Genomic DNA, 18,852 nt, shown 5'->3' on the forward strand with positions numbered 1-18,852 from the left:
GAGCTTCGTGATGAACTATAATATGCAAGGGATGAACAAGACAATTCCCGAGCTCTTCGCAATGCTAAAGGCTGCGGAGGTAGAAATCAAGGAGCATCAAGTGTTGATTGTCAACAAGACCACAAATTTCAAGAAAAAGGGTATAGGAAAGAAGGGGAACTTCAAGAAGAACAGCAAGCAAGTTGCTGCTCAAGTGAAGAAGCCCAAGTCTGGACCTAAGCCTGAGACTGAGTGCTTCTACTGCAAAGGGACTGGTCACTGGAAGTGGAACTGCCCCAAGTATTTGGCGGATAAGAAGGTTGGCAAGGTGAACAAAGGTATACGTGATATCCTAGATTGATCTTGGTGGGCGTAGGAATTTTTTTGTTTCCCATGCAACGTTCCACAATAGGATTACTCTAGGATTTTAGCACGGGTCCAAAGATGGCTCTCTCCCACCCACCCACCCACCTCCTCCCACCTCCACCCAACAATGGCGTCTAAGGATCTAGATCATCATGGATGGTCTTCTGCATTGGGATTTCTCCCCCGGCCTTGCGGTCGCGGATCAGGTGCGTCGACGCTTTGGTTCTACGGTTCACTTCTCCCCCTCCGGTGGTTGCAAGGAATTCTTTTTGGTGGTTAGCTTCTCTTCGGCCTCCTTTACTCTTAATGAAGAATCTGTTGCATTGGCTCTGCAATGCTCCATTGGAGGTATTCCTTCGGGATTACATGTTAAGCATTTGGATGGACGTCGTTTTCGGTTCTCGGTTGCCTCTAATCGGGTTGGTCATTTCATCTATGGTCTCAAGGATCGAGTTTGGCCGGACTTCGTATGTCATTTTAGTCTCTTTCGACCAGGAATGCACTCTACCATACATAACCCTCTCTCTTGGCACTCGGATCAGCAAAACCTTGAGATCAGCACCAGATCACCTATTGCATGCAAGTCCTCACATCGTTTTACGTCTGACCGGGGTCATGTGATTGAGGCTTCGTCTTTGAATGTTCTCGCGAAAGCTGGGTTTTTGGTTGAGATTAATGGTGTGGACAATCTTTCGTGCTCGCCGCCGGTCACTCTCCGGCAGCCTCCGGTTGGCCGACAGGATTCTTTTGGTAAGGAAAGTACAACACCTAGTAATGAGCCTTTATGGCTAATTCCTTGACTTTCGGTCACATTAATGTGGATTTTTCCGGTCAGTCGGCTAGCTTTGTGGATATCAATCAACGGCGATTTGAGGGGCATAACTTCCAACATAAGGCTTGGCACCAAATTCCTGGATTTATTTTGCGACACATTCTGGATCATTACCGCATGGGTGTCTCGGTGGAAAAAATTGCTTCATTATGGAAATTGGTCTCGGTCCCCACCCCGGAATTCATTTATAATAAATTGGTCATTTGTAGTAAATGCAATGGCATTGATCATCGGGTGGCAAATTGCCCGAGCCGGGACTTCCAAGTTTGTTCTCAAAGCCCTTGTCAGTGTCTGCAGACTTGCCCCGTTCCCAGCCCATCTGCTTCAACACCTCTAGCATGCATCATTTGTGCCTCTACGACCCACACTTTCTTTGAGTGCCCGGCTAAATCCTACTATGGGGCTTGTGGGATTTTGGGCCATTTAATTCGTAAATGTGGCTCCCCGGGGACTAGCTACTTATTTTGGAGACCGATTTTACGTGCACAAAATTCTGGCTTATCAGTAATTGATACATTTCCTTTGGTCAAAGATTCTACTGCTGGGGTTCATGGAAAGTATCGTTGGAAAGATAATGATCGCATCTTGTCTGAGATTTTACCGCAGAAATTAAATGCTACTTCCTCTCAACACCCACCTGCCACCCGGCACCACTCAGCCGTGCGATGCTCATCCTGCGGTCACGGTGGCCACTCGGTGGACGCCTGTCAGAAACTTTTGCACAAGCGCTGAGGAGTCTGGGTTCCAAAATCAATACGCGAGGCGGACGATATGCATTCTTCCTTCTTGCAGTCTGGGCACGCCTCTGCTCCTACTCCCTCCACCGCTCCAATGGCGAACTATCCACTCAGCATCGTCCCCTACCTTCCGCCAGGCATGACCATCGAGCTTGGACCGGCTGACCGCAAGGTGCATGCGGACATGGTCGTCGGCCCAATCCCTCCTCTGCGCCATGATTTCTTGGCCACTACTGAGGCCAACAGATTCATCCCCTTTCATCAGAAGGCTGTTCTGCGAAACATTATTGAAGGTTTGCTCCATGAATCACACTATTTTCCTTTTGAAGTTTCGGATCATCCACTAGGAGTCGGTTTGTTTGGGTTTGCTTCTTCTGTCATCCGGGATGCGGTGGTCTGTACCACCTTCGAGCTTGATGAAAATGAGGTTGAGGAGCATACTGTTATTTCCTTTGCTCCTCACGATGCTGCCCTCAGCATGCGCCTGACAACTTTTGGTCCAGAGGTGTGGATTCTGTATGCGGGTTTCCCCTACGATTACCAGACACAACACTACATGCACAAGTCTGTTGATTCTTTTGGTGCTTTAGTTGATTGGAATAATCCTAGAGGAGATAGGAGGCTGGTGCTTGTTAAAGTCAGAGTAATTCATCTGTGCTTAGTGCCCAAAAGCCTAGTTGTCCGTCAGATAGGAGGGGCTAGGCAATGCTGGACTGTTGCTGTTACTATGCTGTAGAGTAATGATTGGAATGCCCACCTGCCTGAGGTTCCTCCAGCTGGAGAAGATCCACCACCCCCTGATGGTATTCCTCATCCGCTTCATGGTGAAGGTCTGAATGCAGAGCAACTGTATCAACGACAGCTTCATAACTGGATGGCTCAGAATGCAGTGGCAGATGCTGCAACCAATGAAGATGAAAATGTGGTTGTTGATGAAGGTAATGACATTGAGATTCACCCTGAGTAGGGTGTGTGGCCACCTCCTCCTCCACAAGCACCTCCTGCTCTGTACAACTTCCAACAATGGTTGGCTGGGGAGGGGATTCAAGTTGATCATGGCATTGTGCCACCACAGAATTTGCATGACAGCCCTGGGGCTGCCTGGAATGACTCTATCTCTGTACCTTCAAGTTCAGACTCCAGTGCAACCATTTCTAATTCATATGTGTTAGTGCCTGTCAACCTCATGAACCAGTACTGGCCACAGAATGCTACTGGTGTTCCTACAGCTAGCAATGAAGTCTTTGCTTTGGTCACTCCTGGGACTAGCAATGAAGTCCCTGCTTTGGTCACTCCTGGGAACAATCAATTTGATCTTCCTCTCAGCTCTGACTCTGTTACTCTGCCCAATAATGTGATGGGTTATCTCTGAATTGCTAGTCTGCACTTGGATATGTCTACTCAAAGTGATTTCATACCTGCTATGCTCATTAGGGACTGCATTCCCATGCTCAGGTTAAACACTTATCTTGCTGCTGCTATTAAGCCCATTGTGGCTTCTTTTGGCCCATGGAGTGACCACTATGGCTTTCAGCAAGATTCTGTCACTTTTAAATCACCATCTCTGAAAATGAGGGTCTTCTGACTGTGGTCTCTGCTTCCAAAACCATTGCAAATGCTTCTTCTTCAAATGTTATTATTGAAGATCTCTGTGAAGCTGTCATCCAGGAGCTTAATGTGGATATGGTTGATCAAGTTGCAGTCTCTGAAGAAGTCTTGTCTGCACCAATGGACATGCAGATTGTTCCCGTGGGCCAAGCGCAGCAGCCTCCTCCAACTGCTTTAGATTTTGCTGGCTCTTCTACAATCCTCACCCGCAAAGGCAAATCTGTGGTGCCTGAATGTGCTATTGCTCTGCGTAGAAGTGCACGCACCAAAAAATATGATGTTTTCAAAGTCCATCAGGTTTCTGACAGCAAGGCAGAAACTTCTAAAGTTAAACCCAGGGTGATTCCCAGTGCTCTCACTATTAGGGAGGTAGATGATGTTGAGCAGATCCCGCCGCCTACACCTGTCAGGGTGATCCAGCAGATTGGCGCGGTGCTGTGTGCAATTCCTACTGAAGAACTCACTAACGAAGCACTAATGGCTTCACAGGAGGAGGAGCCCCCAGCCTCGACCTAATTTCTCTTTTGCAGATCTTTCCTTTACTTTAGCAATGAATCTTTTGGTAAACTAGAATGTCTTATGTTGGAATGTACGTGGGTTAAATTCTGGGGACAAGCAGTTAGCGCTTTCCAATGCGATTACCTCTAGTGGTTGTGCGGTGGTATGTTTGCAAGAAACTAAGAAACCATCTTTTGATTTGTCTTTCATTAAGTCTTGCTGCCCCCGTCGCTTTGATCAATTCGCGTTTGTCCCTTCTCATGGGGCTTCAGGGGGTATTGTCACCATTTGGAATAGCACTATTTTCTCGGCTGACGTGCTTCTATCTGAAGATTTTGCACTGGTCACACGTTTCAAATCAACTCAATCGGCACAATGTTGGACGTTGGTTAATGTATATGGTCCTTGCTAAGGTGAGCAGAGGGAACAATTCATCCAATGGTTCTGCTCACTCAATATTCCCTCAAGTGAAGATTGGCTCTTTGTGGGTGACTACAACTTTATACGTGCACCTGACAATCGTAATAAACCAGGAGGCAGCATTAATGACATGAACACATTTAATGATTTCATTCGCTGTCAAAGCCTCATTGAATTACCTATCAAGGGACGTTCCTTCACGTGGAGCAATATGCACCTTGACCCTCTTTTAGAACAATTGGATTGGTTTTTTACGAGTACCAATTGGACCACGTCTTACCCAAAAACTTTGGTTAAACCACTCGGTAAGCCAGTCTCCGATCATATTCCATGTGTGGTTACTATTGAAACAAAAATTCCCAAATCAAAACTTTTTCGCTTCGAATCGTTCTGGGTCCAACATCCGGGCTTCATGCAAATTGTTGAATCTTCTTGGGCTAAACCAGTGCACTCCTCAAATACTGCTACCATTCTGTGCCGAAAATTCAAAACTCTGAGACGTGATCTTAAACATTGGAGCAAAGGTATATCTAAGCTATATGTGGCTATTGAGAACTCAAATAAAGCCCTTTGTGAGATTGATGAGCTTGAAAACAAACGGACTTTAACTATACCTGAAGCTAATTTTTGAAGAATTCTCAAGGTACACATCATAAGATTATTACGATATCAACAAGCCTATTGGAAAAAGCGGTGCACCATCAGATGGGTCAAGTTTGGGGATGAGCCATCCAAATTTTTCCAGGCCTTGGCCTCTGAAAGATATAGGAAGAACAACATTGCTACTCTAGCAACTCCAGACGGCACTTTGGTGGAGGATCATGCAAGAAAAGAGTCTATAATCTTTCAAATGTTTAAAGAAAGGATGGGATCATCACGACCCTACAATATGAAATTCAGCCTAGCTAGAATAATCAAGAAATGCAATGGACTCGATGAGCTGACCATTACTTTTACAAATGAAGAGATCGACAAAGTTGTCAGAGAAATGCCCGCTGATAGAGCCCCTGGTCCAGACGGCTTTAATGGTTTATTCTTAAAACGTTGCTAGCTAATCCTCAAGAATTACTTTTATAACTTGTGCAATCAATTCCATAATGGGGAGCTCAATTTGGAAAACATTAATGACAGCTTCATCACGCTCATCCCCAATGTCGGCTCGCCTGAGTCTATCAATGACTATCGACCAATCACGCTTCTCAACTGTTGTCTCAAAGTTGTCACAAAAATCTTGGCTAATAGACTTCAAAAAGTCATCCTCAAAATTGAGCACAAGAATCAATATGGATTTCTTAAAGGACGGACTATACAAGATTGTCTCGCATGGGCTTACAAGTACATATATCAATGTCAATCTTCCAGAAAGGAAATCATGCTCCTCAAGTTAGATTTTGCCAAAGCATTTGATACGATCGAACATGAGGCAATGATTGAAATTATGAAAAACATGGGATTCAACGACAAATGGCTGGGATGGATTCGATGCATCTTCTCCTCGGGCAAATCTGTGGTCCTTCTTAATGGCACTCCTGGTCGGCAATTCTACTGCAAATGTGGTGTAAGGCAGGGGGACCCTTTGTCCCCCCTAATCTTTGTTCTTGCGGCCGACCTTTTGCAAGCTGCCATAAATGATGCTTTTGTGCGCAACTTGATTCATCTGCCATTCCCATCCCCACACCAAAATGATTATCCTGTAATTCAATACGATGACGACACCATCTTGGTTATGCCCGCATGCACCCAACAAGCTACAACCATCAAGGACATCTTAAATGACTATGCCACGTCCATTGGGTTGAAAATAAATTTTCACAAATCCACCCTCATCACAATGAATTGTGACCTGGCAAAAACTCAGGAAATAGCCAATATCTTTGGATGTGTCATTGACAAGATGTCATTTACCTATTTGGGCCTTCCACTTGGAACTACACGTCCAACAATTATTGAGCTCATGCCGCTGGTCTATTCCATGGAAAGAAGACTAACTGCCAGTCTAAACATGATATCCTACGGTGGAAAATTATCACTGCTCAACTCAGTAATCACCTCATTGATCATTTTTGCTCTATGCACACTCAGATTGCCAACCAAGATCATTGAACTACTGGACAAGATTAGAATAAAGTGCTTGTGGACTAAAAAACTGAGCAAGGTGACAAATGCAACTCCCTAGCCGCATGGAACATGGTCTGCCAACCCAAGGAATGCGGTGGCCTAGGTGTGATTGACCTAAGAACACAAGGAGATGCCCTCTTACTCAAATACTTACATAAATTCTATAATAGGTGGGACGTGCCTTGGGTCCAACTCATCTGGGATACATATTACTCTAACCGCATACCACATGCTTCAGGCATGTGTGGATCATTCTGGTTGCGTGATGTTTCAAAGCTAATGCCCATTTATAGGGGGATCTCCACAGTCCAGGTAGCAAATGGCAAGAATGTTCTTTTCTGGAAAGACTCTTGGGCAGACAACATTATTGCTGATAGCTATCCTCGCGCATTCTCTTACACCATCAATGAAGATATCTCGGTCAGAGATTTCTTGTCCATCACGGCACTGCGGGAGGCGTTTCACCTTCCACTTTCAGAGCAAGCTCACGCTGAAGTTCGACAATTGCAATCTGACTTGGCCATGATTACCTTATCCAATGATGCGGATGCTTGGATATATGCATGGGGATCAGATCAATTCACAACGCATAAATACTATACATTCTACTTCAGAGATGTTCGAGCACATGAGGCCTTTGGTTGGATTTGGAAGTCAAGATCCACCATGAAAATTAAGGTTTTTGGGTGGTTGCTTTTGGCTGACTGTCTTAATACCAGGAATATGCTCAAACGACGACATTACAATATTGGTGAATACCACAATTGTATTCTTTGTGGATTACAAATTGAGGAAACCTTGGAGCACTTGTTCTTCCAATGCCAATTCAGCATTGATTGTTGGGCAAGTCTGGGTCTCTCCTGGCCACAAGGAATGTCACGCCTTCATAATGTGGCTATGGCCAAACAACACTAGAATCGGCCTCTATTCATGGAGATGTTCTTGCTTGCGGCATGGAGCTTGTGGAAGGAACGCAACAATAAACACTTCAGGGGGATTGTTCCAGCAAAACTTTCTTGGTTGGACAGATTTAAGAAAGACTTCTCTCTCCTTGCCTATGGGGTCAAGGAAAAGCATAAACATCTCATCCCTATCATCCTTTCATCTGTAGTCTAGCTTTCTATCACACCCCAAATGGGGTCTTGACACATGTATACACTATATAACTTGTACATCACCATATTAATACAAAATATAACTGTGGGAGGTTCTCCTACTGTTCAAGGTTCAAAAAAAACAAAGGTATATGTGATATACATGTTGGGGAACATAGTAATTTCAAAAAAATTCCTATGCACATGCAAGATCATGGTGATGCATAGCAACGAGAGGGTAGAGTGTCGTCCATGTACCCTCGTAGACCATAAGCGGAAGCGTTATGACAACGCAGTTGATGTAGTCATACGTCTTCACGATTGACCGATCCTAGTACCAAATGTACGGCACCTCCGCGATTTGCACACGTTCAGCTCGGTGACGTCCCATGAACTCACGATCCAGTAGAGCTTCGAGGGAGTGTTCTGTCAGCACGACGGCGTGATGACGGTGTTGATGAAGCTACCGACGCAAGGCTTCGCCTAAGCATCGCTACGATATGACCGAGGTGGATTATGGTGGAGGGGGGCACCGCACACGGCTAAAGATCAATGATTAACTTGTGTCTCTTGGGGTGCCCCCTGCTCCTGTATATAAAAGAGCAAGGGGGGAGGCGGCCGGCCAAGGAGGAGGGCGCGCCAAGGGGGGAGTCCTACTCCCACTGGGAGTAGGACTCCCCTTTCCTAGTAGGAGTAGGAGAAGGGGGAAGGGAAGGAGAGGAGGAGAAGGAAGGAGGGGGTGCCGCCCCTCTCCCCTAGTCCAATTCGGACTAGGCTTGGGGGCGCGGCCCAGCCCTAGCCAGCCCCTCTCTCTCTCTCTCCCTAAAGCCCATTAAGACCCATAAGCTCCCCGGGGGGTTCCGATAACCTCCCTGTACTCCAGTGTTTATCCGGTGACCCCCAGAACCCTTTTGGTGTCCGAATATAACCTTCCAATATATCAATCTTTATGTCTCAGCCATTTCGATACTCCTCGTCATGTCCGTGGTCTCATCCGGGACTCAGAACAACCTTCGGTACATCAAAACACATAAACTCATAATACCGATCGTCACCAAATGTTAAGCGTGCGGACCCTACGGGTTCGAGAACTATGTAGACATGACCGAGACACGTCTCTGGTCAATGACCAATAGCGGAACCTGGATGCTCATGTTGGCTTCTACATATTCTACGAAGATCTTTATTGGTCAACCCGCATAACAACATACGTTGTTCCCTTTGTCATCGGTATGTTACTTGCCCGAGATTCGATCGTCGGTATCTCAATACCTAGTTCAATCTCGTTACCGGCAAGTCTCTTTACTCGTTCCGTAGTGCATCATCCCGCAACTAACTCATTAGTCACATTGCTTGCAAGGCTTATAGTGATGTGCATTACCGAGAGGGCCCAGAGATACCTCTCGGACAATCGGAGTGACAAATCCTAATCTCGATCTATGGCAACTCAACAAGTACCATCGGAGACACCTGTAGAGCACCTTTATAATCACCCACTTACGTTGTGACGTTTGGTAGCACACAAAGTGTTCCTCTGGTATTCGGGAGTTGCATAATCTCATAGTCATAGGAACATGTATAAGTCATGAAGAAAGCAATAGCAACAAACTAAACGATCAAGTGCTAAGCTAACGGAATGGGTCAAGTCAATCACATCATTCTCTTATGATGTGATCCCGTAATCAAATGACAACTCATGTCTATGGTTTAGGAAACACAACCATCTTTTATTCAACGAGCTAGTCAAGTAGAGGCATACTAGTGACACTTTGTTTGTCTATGTATTCACACATGTACTAAGTTTCCGGTTAATACAATTATAGCATGAATAATAAACATTTATCATGATATAAGGAAATATAAATAACAATTTATTCTTGCCTCTAGGGCATATTTCCTTCAGTCTCTCACTTGCACTAGAGTCAGTAATCTAGATTACATAGTAATGATTCTAACACCCATGGAGTCTTGGTGTTGATCATCTTTTGCTCGTGAGAGAGGCTTAGTCAACAGGTTTGCAACATTCAGGTCTGTATGTATCTTGCAAATCTCTATGTCTCCCTCCTTGACTTGATCGCGGATGGAATTGAAGCGTCTTTTAATGTGCTTGGTTCTATTGTGAAATCTGGATTCCGTTGCCAAGGCAATTGCACCAGTATTGTCACAAAAGATTTTCGTTGGACCTGATGCACTAGGTATGACACCTAGCTCGGATATGAACTCCTTCATCCAGACTCCTTCATTTGCTTCTTCCGAAGCAGCTATGTACTTCGCTTCACATGTAGATCCCGCCGCGACACTTTGTTTAGAACTGCACCAACTGACAGCTCCACCGTTCAATATAAACACGTATCCGGTTTGTGACTTAGAGTCATTCGGATCAGTGTCAAAGCTTGCATCGACATAACCATTTACGACGAGCTCTTTGTCACCTCCATAAACGAGCAACATATCCTTAGTCCTTTTCAGGTATTTCAGGATGTTCTTGACCGCTGTCCAGTGATCCACTCCTGGATTACTTTGGTACCTCCCTACTAAACTAATAGCAAGGCACACATCAGGTCTGGTACACAGCATTGCATACATGATAGAGCCTATGGCTGAAGCATAGGGAACACTTTTCATTTTCTCTCTATTTTCTGTAGTGGTCGGGCATTTAGTCTAACTCAACTTCACACCTTGTAACACATGCAAGAACCCTTTCTTTGCTTGATCCATTTTGAACTTCTTGAAAACTTTATCAAGGTATGTGCTTTGTGAAAGTCCAATTAAGTGTCTTGATCTATCTCTATAGATCTTGATGCCCAATATATAAGCAGCTTCACCGAGGTCTTTCATTGAAAAATTCTTATTCAAGTATCCTTTTATGCTATCCAGAAATTCTATATCATTTCCAATCAACAATATGTCATCCACATATAATATTAGAAATGCTACAGAGCTCCCACTCATTTTCTTGTAAATACAGTCTTCTCCAAAATTGTGTATAAAACCAAGTGCTTTGATCACACTATCAAAACGTTTATTCCGACTCCGAGATGCTTGCACCAGTCCATAGATGGATCGCTGGAGCTTACACACTTTGCTAGCATCCTTTGGATCGATAAAACCTTCAGGTTGCATCATATACAACCCGTCTTCCAGAAATCCATTCAGGAATGCAGTCTTTTCATCCATTTGCCAAATTTCATAATCATAAAATGCGGCAATTGCTAACATGATTCAGACGGACTTAAGCATCGCTACGGGTGAGAAGGTCTCATCATAGTCAACTCCTTGAATTTGTCAAGTTCTACTTTCCTCCCACTCACTTCTTTCGAGAGAAACTCTTTCTCTAGAAATGATCCGTTCTTAGCAACGAATGTCTTGCCTTCGGATCTGTGATAGAAGGTGTACCAAACAGTCTCCTTTGGGTATCCTATGAAGACAAAATTTCTCCGATTTGCGTTCGATCTTATCAGGTTGAAGCTTTTTCACATAAGCATCGCAGGCCCAAACTTTAAGAGACGACAACTTTGGTTTCTTGCCAAACCACAGTTCATAAGGCGTCATCTCAACAGATTTAGATGGTGCCCTATTTAACGTGAATGCAGTCATCTCTAAAGCATAACCCCAAAACAATAGCGGTAAATCAGTAAGAGACATCATAGATCGCACCATATCTAATAAAGTGCGGTTACGACGTTCGGACACACCATTATGTTGTGGTGTTCCGGGTGGCGTGAGTTGCGAAACTATTCCGCATTGTTTCAAATGAAGACCAAACTCATAACTCAAATATTCTCCTCCACGATAAGATCATAGAAACTTTATTTTCTTGTTACGATGATTTTCCACTTCACTCTGAAATTCTTTGAACTTTTCAAATGTTTCAGACTTATGTTTCATTAAGTAGATATACCCATATCTTCTCAAATCATCTGTGAAGGTGAGAAAATAACGATACCCGCCGTGAGCCTCAATATTCATCGGACCACATATATCAGTATGTATGATTTCCAACAAATCTGTTGCTCGCTCCATAGTTCCGGAGAACGGAGTTTTAGTCATCTTGCCCATGAGGCATGGTTTGCAAGTACCAAGTGATTCATAATCAAGTGATTCCAAAAGTCCATCAGAATGGAGTTTCTTCATGCGCTTTACACCAATATGACCCAAACGGCAGTGCCACAAATAAGTTGCACTATCATTATCAACTCTGCATCTTTTGGCTTCAATATTATGAACATGTGTATCACTACTATCGAGATTCAATAAAAATAGACCACTCTTCAAGGGTGCATGACCATAAAAGATATTACTCATATAAATAGAACAACCATTATTCTCAGATTTAAATTAATAACCGTCTCGAATCAAACAAGATCCAGATATAATGTTCATGCTCAACGCTGGCACCGAATAACAATTATTCATGTCTAAAACTAATCCCGAAGGTAGATGTAGAGGTAGTGTGCCGACCGCGATCACATCGACGTTGGAACCATTTCCCACGCGCATCGTCACCTCGTCCTTAGCTAATCTTCGCTTAATTCGTAGTCCCTGTTTTGAGTTGCAAATATTAGCAACAGAATTAGTATCAAATACTGTCGGCGTTCTGGGAACGGGGGTACCCAGACTTGCCTGCCTGCGGCCTACGGCGTGGCTCAGGGAGTGGCCCAGTACGGCCCATCTTCATCAACACATGCTCAAGACCGTCGCGAGGGGCCAAGCCTCGTGGGGCGGACGACAGGAGGCTTCCTCGGGCACAGCCTCATCAGGCTGGCTCGCGAGGAGGCGGAGAGATCAAGGAAGGGTACCTCGCGAGGTGCCCGTGACGCAAGCCATGACGACCGAATCCAGGCGAGCGCCAGGCGGGCGCCGGCCTGCGCAGAGTCCTTGTTTCCTCTTTGGTGCAAAGGGGGCAAGAGCAGGCAAGAGTATCAAGCAAAGGCAACCATTTTGGTCCAACAAGACCAGGACCAGCAGAACGGCAGGATGGAGGTCATCGTGGAGCCCAAGCCGGCGTCACCGTCAGAGTCTTTGGCAGGCGAGGACCGACTTTAGTCAGGATAAGTGTACTAGATGTTCCCCTTCAAAATGGCCAATTGTTGGCGCCCTTCCCGCTCAATATTTGGGAAGAGGACCAAGGCCTCGCTCTATAAAAAGAGAGCCACCCCGCACCTAGAAAGGGGGGAGAGATCCAGATTTTGGGTAGACTAGAGAGAGAGAGGCGACTAAACTCACCCAAGTAGTTCGTTGCACCAGCCAAGAACAGCCCCTCGCGAGGCTATTCTTCCCTTGTACTATTCGTCATCAGCCCCTGAGGCAATCCACCACACCACAAACTAGAGTAGGGTATTACACCACAATGGTGGCCCGAACTAGTATAAACTTGGTGTCCCTTGTGTTGTTCTTCGTGTAGTTTAGATCCTTGCGAGGCGACGAGACGTGGGTAGGCAGTAGGTGTGATCTCCGCATGCACCCCAGAGTTTGAACCTTGAGGGTCTTCCGGAACCCGAAATCCAACATTTGGCGCGCCAGGTAGGGGTGCGCCGGAGCTTTCCCTTCCACCGACCCGCTCTCCGCCAACACCGCGGTTCTCCCTCATGATGGTCAACGCGCCGCCCGCTCCAGTTGTCAGCGCCAGCACGGGGGACAGGGGCCTCCGAGCCTTGGCCCCCGCCTTGCGACAGGTGCAATGGCCGAACAAGTTCAAGCCGGAGATGCCACCGCGCTACAACGACACCACCGATCCGCTGGCTTTCCTGCTGGCGTACGAGAAGGCCGTCCTTGAGACTGGGGGCGACGATAGGGTCATGCCCAACTGGTTTCCCATGGACCTCACCGGCGTCCCACGCATGAGGCTACTCCACCTGCCGACGGCTTCCATGGCCTCTTGGGGGGAGCTGCGCGGCCTCTTCCTCGCCCAGTACGCTGCACCGGCGCACCCGGTTGTCGCAGCTCTCCTAGGTGGCTCGCAGGCACCACCTTTAGGCCGCCACATCAAGCCATTCGTCCACCAGATCGGCGTCGCTTCCGCGCTGCATGTGGCTCCTCCGGGCTGGGCGGCGCCTAAAGCCAGTCTGGCCTTCAGCTCGGATGATCACCCCTCCAACTCAGCCTGCTCGGGCACGCTCCCAGTGTTGTGCACCCCCACCATCTGTCAGGTGGCCGTCACCAGGACCCTCATCGACGGCGGTGCTGGCCTCAGCGTGCTCTCGGTGGAAGCCTTCAGCCTCCTCCACGTACTGCCGGAGCGGCTTCAGCCCAGCAAGCCCTTCTTGGGCGTCGGAGGCGGCTCCACCGGCTCCCTGGGGCAAATCCACCTTCTGGTGACCTTCGGCACCTACGACAACTTCCGCACGGAGCTAACCGACTTTGATATCGCCCCCATCGGCCTCCCATACAACGCCATCCTTAGCTACCCGGCACTAGCCCGATTCATGGCCGCAACTCACCCAGCTTACAACCTCATGAAGATGCCCAGGAGTAGCGGCGTCCTCACCATGTCCGGAGACACCGGGGATGCGTTGCAAGCGCTCAAGCTTGCCTTCAAGACCACGGCGGTGGCGCAGCCCGCTGGCTCAGAGGCCCCTGAGCCCAAGGGGGCTGCACCGGCCAAGAAGAAGCAGCTATTCACCCAAGACAAGGCGGAAACCAAGGAGGTACTGGTCGACGAGGACGGATCTTCTAGCGCCACCTTCACCATAGGCGCCAACCTCGAGCCCGAGCAGGAGGAGGCCTTGGTGAAGTTCCTACGCGCGAATAAGAAGGTATTCGTGTGGGAACCTGATCAGCTAGCAGGGGTCCCAAGGGACGTAATTGAGCATCACCTCAACGTGTGCCCCAACGTGCGCCCCGTGAAGCAGAAGGCGAGGCGGCAGTCCACTAAGAAGCAAGCTTTCATTGTCCAAGAGACCCGCAAGTTGGAGGCGGCAGGGGTCATTCGCGAGGTCCGCTACCCAGATTGGTTGGCTAACCCGGTTGTCGTGCCAAAGAAGGGGGGAAAGGAATGCATGTGTGTCGACTTCACCAACCTCAACAAGGCCTGCCCGCAGGATCCATTCCCACTCCCTCGCATCGACCAGATCGTCGACTCCACCGCTGAGTGCGACCTATTATGCTTCCTGGATGCCTTCTCCGGCTATCACCAGATCAAGATGGCAGTAGAAGATGTGGAAAAGATGGCCTTCCTGACCCCGTGTGGAGTGTACTGCTATACATGCATGCCATTCGAGCTGCGCAATGCAGGTGCGACCTTTCAGCGGCTGATGCACATCGCATTGGGTCGGCAGCTCGGGAGGAATGCTGAGGCTTACGTTCATGACATTGTGGTCAAGTCTCGGGAGGCAAAAACCCTGATACATGACTTGGAGGAAACCTTCGCGAGCCTCAACGAAGTGGACCTGTGGCTCAACCCGGAGAAGTGTGTGTTTGGGGTCCCCTCGGGCAAGCTCCTGGGCTTCCTCGTGTCCCACCGGGGCATCGAGGCCAACCCAGAAAAGGTAAAGGTAGTCGAGGACATGAGCCCGCCGAAGACCCTCAGAGAGATGCAGAAGCTCACCGGGCGCGTGACCACACTAGGACGCTTCATCTCCAAGCTAGGGGAATGAGCGCTGCCCTTCTTCAAGCTGATGAAGAAGAAGGGCTCCTTTGAATGGACCGAAGAGGCCGACAAAGCGTTCCAGGATCTCAAAAGGTACTTAACCAGCGCTCCGGTGATGGTGGCTCCGCGTCCTCAAGAGCCTCTGGTGCTCTACCTTGCAGCCACCCCCTACTCTGACAGCGCAGCCCCGGTGGCAGTTAGGGAGGAGCGTTGGACCAAGGGCGCAACAACCGTCCGGGTCAAAGTGAAGCAGGACCAAGAGGGCCTCATAGAGACCGCGACCGCAGCCGAGAAGGATCAGCCGCCGCAGGGAGGCACACCTAGAACAGAAGAGGCCCCTCCTCCAAGCGACCAGCCGCTGGGGGCTCCATTGTCTCAGGAGGCGCCACGGCCTCCGGAGGATGCTAGCAGCGCCAGCACTCCCAACCTCATCGAGCACCCTGTATACTTCGGTAGCACGGTGTTACGGGACGTGAGGGTGCGGTACCCCATGCCTCAGAAACTCCTCCTCGCGCTATTGGTAGCCTCACGCAAGCTGTGGCACTATTTCCAAGGCCATCCCATCAAGGTCGTCTCAGCATACCCCTTGGAAAGGGTGCTCAGGAGCCCCAACTCAGCTGGAAGAGTCGCTGAGTGGAACATCGAGCTGCAAGCGTTTCAGATAGAATTCAGCACAACCAGCATCATCAAGGGGGCCGCGCTTGCGGACTTCATGGAGGAATTGGCAGAGGCGCCAGGCCTCGAGGCTGGCGAGGATCGATCACTCTCCCCGGGAAGCGAGGCACCGGACGGTTGGGTCATGCACTTCGACGGGGCGTTCTCCCGACACGGTGCGGGGGTTGGTGCGGTGCTCGTATCTCCCGCTCAAGACAAGCTCTACTATGCCGTGCAACTCTGTTTCTAGCACGGAGAAAAGGTCTCCAACAACATAGCAGAATACGAAGGCCTGACAGCAGGCCTGAAAGCCGCAATCGCCCTGGGGGTGAAGCGCCTCACCATCAAGGGTGATTCGTAGCTCCTCGTCAACTTCTCCAACAAAGTATACGAGCCGAAGGACGAGCACATGGAAGCCTACCTCGCGGAGGTCCGCAGGATGGAGAAGCAGTTCTGGGGGCTGGAGTTGCAGCATGTGCCTCGCAGCACCAATCAAGAGGCTGATGACTTCGCCAAAAGGGCATCCAGGTGGCTACCTCAGGAGCCTGGCATCTTCGAGGAGCGTCTCTTCAAGCCCTCGGCGACACCATCACTGTCAAGCACGGCGCAGCCTCGGGAGGAGCTCCCCCAGCCACCTGCCTCGGGAGCCCCGGTCTGCGACCCGACCTCAGGAGTGCGCCTGCTCCTGGCGCTGGAGCCTCAGGAAGGGTGCTGGATCACAGAGCTCAGGAGCTACCTGACACGAGGGACCTTGCCGGAAAAGGAGGAGGAAGCGAAGCGTGTGGCGCGGCAGGCCACAACATACTGCCTCAATGATGGAGAGCTCTACCAGAGACGACCAAATGATGTGTCCTTAAGTTGCATTTCCAGGGAGCAAGGGAAGGAGCTACTGGCAGACATACACAGTGGAGACTGTGGGCATCACTCATCGTCATAGACTCTCGTTGGCAAGGCATTCCGCAGCGGGTTCTATTGGCCCACGGCACTCAATGACGCCGTGGAACTGGTGAAAGCTTGCGAGGCCTGCCAATTCCATGCCAAGCAGATCCATCAGCCGGCGGGAGGTCTGCAGACTATACCCCTCTCATGGCCATTCACAGTCTGGGGACTGGATATCCTGGGTATGTTCCCTCGGGCACCAGGAGGCTATCGCTACCTCTACGTCGCCATGGACAAGTTCACCAAGTGGGCTGAGGTGGAAGCTGTCCGTGTAGGGTTTCGTAGTAATTTCAAAAATTTTCCTACGCGCACACAGGATCATGTGATGCATAGCAACGAGAGGAGAGTGTTGTCTACGTACCCAACGCAGACCGACTGCGGAAGCAATGACACGACGTAGAGGAAGTAGTCGTACGTTTTCACGATCCAACCGATCAAGCACCGAAACTACGGCACCTCCGAGTTCGAGCACACGTTCAGCTCGATGACGATCCCCGGACTCCGATCCAGCAAAGTGTCGGGGAAGAGTTTCGTCAGCACGACGGCGTGGTGACGATCTTGATGAACTACAGCAGCAGGGCTTCGCCTAAACTCCGCTACAGTATTATCGAGGAATATGGTGGCAGGGGGCACCGCACACGGCTAAGGAATCGATCACGTGGATCAACTTGTGTCAACTTGTGTGTTTAGAGGTGCCCCTGCCTCCGTATATAAAGGAGGAGAGGAGGGGAGGCTGGCCGGCCAAAGAGGGAGGCGCAGGAGAGTCCTACTCCCTCTGGGAGTAGGATTCCTCCCCCCAATCCTAGTCCAACTAGGATTCCTCGGAGGGGAAGGGAGAGAGGGGGGCCGGCCACCTTCTCCTAGTCCTAATAGGACTAGGGGAGGGGAAAGAGGCGCAGCAACCTTTGGGCTGCCCCTTTCTCCTTTCCACTAAGGCCCATGATGGCCCATATGGCTCCCGGGGGGTTCCGGTAACCTCCCGGTAACCCGGTAAAATCCCGATTTCACCCGGAACACTTCCGATGTCCAAACATAGGCTTCCAATATATCAATCTTTACGTCTCGACCATTTCGAGACTCCTCGTCATGTCCGTGATCACATCCGGGACTCCGAACAACCTTCGGTACATCAAAATGCATAAACTCATAATATAACTGTCATCGTAACCTTAAGCGTGCGGACCCTACGGGTTCGAGAACAATGTAGACATGACCGAGACATGTCTCTGGTCAATAACCAATAGCGGGACCTGGATGCCCATATTGGCTCCTACATATTCTACGAAGATCTTTATCGGTCAGACCGCATAACAACATACGTTGTTCCCTTTGTCATCGGTATTTTACTTGCCCGAGATTCGATCGTCGGTATCCAATACCTAGTTCAATCTCGTTAACGGCAAGTCTCTTTACTCGTTCCGTAATACATCATCTCACAACTAACATATTAGTTGTAATGCTTGCAAGGCTTATGTGATGTGTATTACCGAGAGGGCCCAGAGATACCTCTCCGACAATCGGAGTGACAAATCCTAATCTCGAAATACGCCAACCCAACATCGACCATTGGAGACACCTGTAGTACTCCTTTATAATCACCCATTTACGTTGTGACGTTTGGTAGTACCCAAAGTGTTCCTCCGGTAAACGGGAGTTGCATAATCTCATAGTCGTAGGAACATGTATAAGTCATGAAGAAAGCAATAGCAACATACTAAACGATGAGGTGCTAAGCTAATGGAATGGGTCATGTCAATCAGATCATTCTACTAATGATGTGACCTCGTTAATCAAATAACAACTCATTGTTCATGGTTAGGAAACATAACCATCTTTGATTAACGAGCTAGTCAAGTAGAGGCATACTAGTGACACTCTGTTTGTCTATGTATTCACACATGTATTATGTTTCCGGAAAATACAATTCTAGCATGAATAATAAACATTTATCATGATTATAAGGAAATAAATAATAACTTTATTATTGCCTCTAGGGCATATTTCCTTCAGTCTCCCACT

This window comes from Triticum dicoccoides, chromosome 5B, assembly GCF_002162155.2.
Source record: "Triticum dicoccoides isolate Atlit2015 ecotype Zavitan chromosome 5B, WEW_v2.0, whole genome shotgun sequence".
In the NCBI taxonomy this organism is placed as follows: Eukaryota; Viridiplantae; Streptophyta; class Magnoliopsida; order Poales; family Poaceae; genus Triticum; species Triticum dicoccoides.